This window comes from Octopus bimaculoides, chromosome 28 (assembly GCF_001194135.2).
Source record: "Octopus bimaculoides isolate UCB-OBI-ISO-001 chromosome 28, ASM119413v2, whole genome shotgun sequence".
NCBI classification, from domain to species: domain Eukaryota; kingdom Metazoa; phylum Mollusca; class Cephalopoda; order Octopoda; family Octopodidae; genus Octopus; species Octopus bimaculoides.
This window is the reverse complement of record NC_069008.1, coordinates 6,679,679-6,680,922: the sequence shown is the minus strand read 5'-3', so window position 1 is coordinate 6,680,922 and position 1,244 is coordinate 6,679,679. Positions and strand designations below refer to the sequence as shown.

Here is a 1,244-nt window from a genome sequence, read left to right as displayed (position 1 = left end):
AAAAGAAGCATTAGTGATATTAATGACAGTTGCTGATATATATATCATTATCATCATCATCATCATTTAACGTCCGTTTTCCATGCCGGCATGGGTCGGACGACGGTTTGACTGAGGTCTGGTGAGCTAGCAGCTGCACCAGGCTCCAATCTGATCTGGCAATGTTTCTACAGCTGGATGCCCTTCCTAATGCCAACCACTACGAGAGAGTAGTGGGTGCTTTTTACGTACCACCAGCACAGGGGCTAGTCAGGCAGTCCTGGCATCAATCATGTTCGGATAGTGCATTTTATGTGCCACTGGCATTGGCCATGTTCGGCTGGTGCTTTTAATGTGCCACCAACACGGGAGCAAGTTGGGGCACTGGTGACAGCTACGACTTTGATTTTACTCAACTCATCAGGTCTTCTCAAGCATATCATATTGCGTGGGTACTCTTAAATGGGCCAGAGATGCAACACTGGCAATGGCCATGGCTGCAATCTCACTTTAGTTGCCAGATCTTCTCAATTACAGCATTTCTCCAAAGGTCTCGATCTCCTGTCATTGCCTCTGTGAGGCCCAATGTTTGAAGGTCATACTTCACCATCTCATCCCATGTCTTTCTGGGTCTACCTCTTCTACAGGTTCCTTCTACAGTTAGGGAGTAGCACTTGTTCACCCAGCTGTCCTCATCCATACATAATACATAACCATACCAGTGCAGTCATCTCTCTTGCACACCACGTTTGATGCTTCTTATGCCCAACTTTTTTCTCAGGGCGTTTACACTCTGTCGTGTACACACACTGACATTACACATCCAGCGGATTATACTAGCTTCATTTCTTTCAAGCCTATGCAGGTCCTCAACAGTCATGGCCCATGTTTCACTGCCATGTAGCATGGCAGGTCACACACATGCATCATACAGTCTACCTTTCATCCTGAGCGAGAGGCCCTTAGTTACCAGCAGAGGTAGAAGCTCCCTGAACTTTGCCCTGGCTATTCCCCCTGACATGTGATGGAATCTGTTTTCTGTACATCGTCAGTGTTTATTGCCCCTGTGCATCTGCTACACACAAAACACTATCTTCCCAGTTAATCTTCCTTTGATAGGTTAGGGAGTGTTACTTCTTCACACAGCTGTCCTCGTTCATACGTAACACATGACCATACCAGTGCAGTCATCTCTCTTGCACACCACATTTGATACTTCTTATGCCCAACTTTTTTCTCAGGGCACTTACAGTCTGTCATGTATG

At 46.3% G+C, this 1,244-nt stretch overlaps 1 protein-coding gene across 1 annotated transcript in view; it reads right to left on the bottom strand.

The window, feature by feature from the left end:
• The window catches only part of LOC106871384 (WD repeat domain-containing protein 83), a 21,936-nt gene that overhangs the window by 3,255 nt on the left and 17,437 nt on the right, over window positions 1-1,244 (bottom strand). The window lies entirely within an intron of this gene.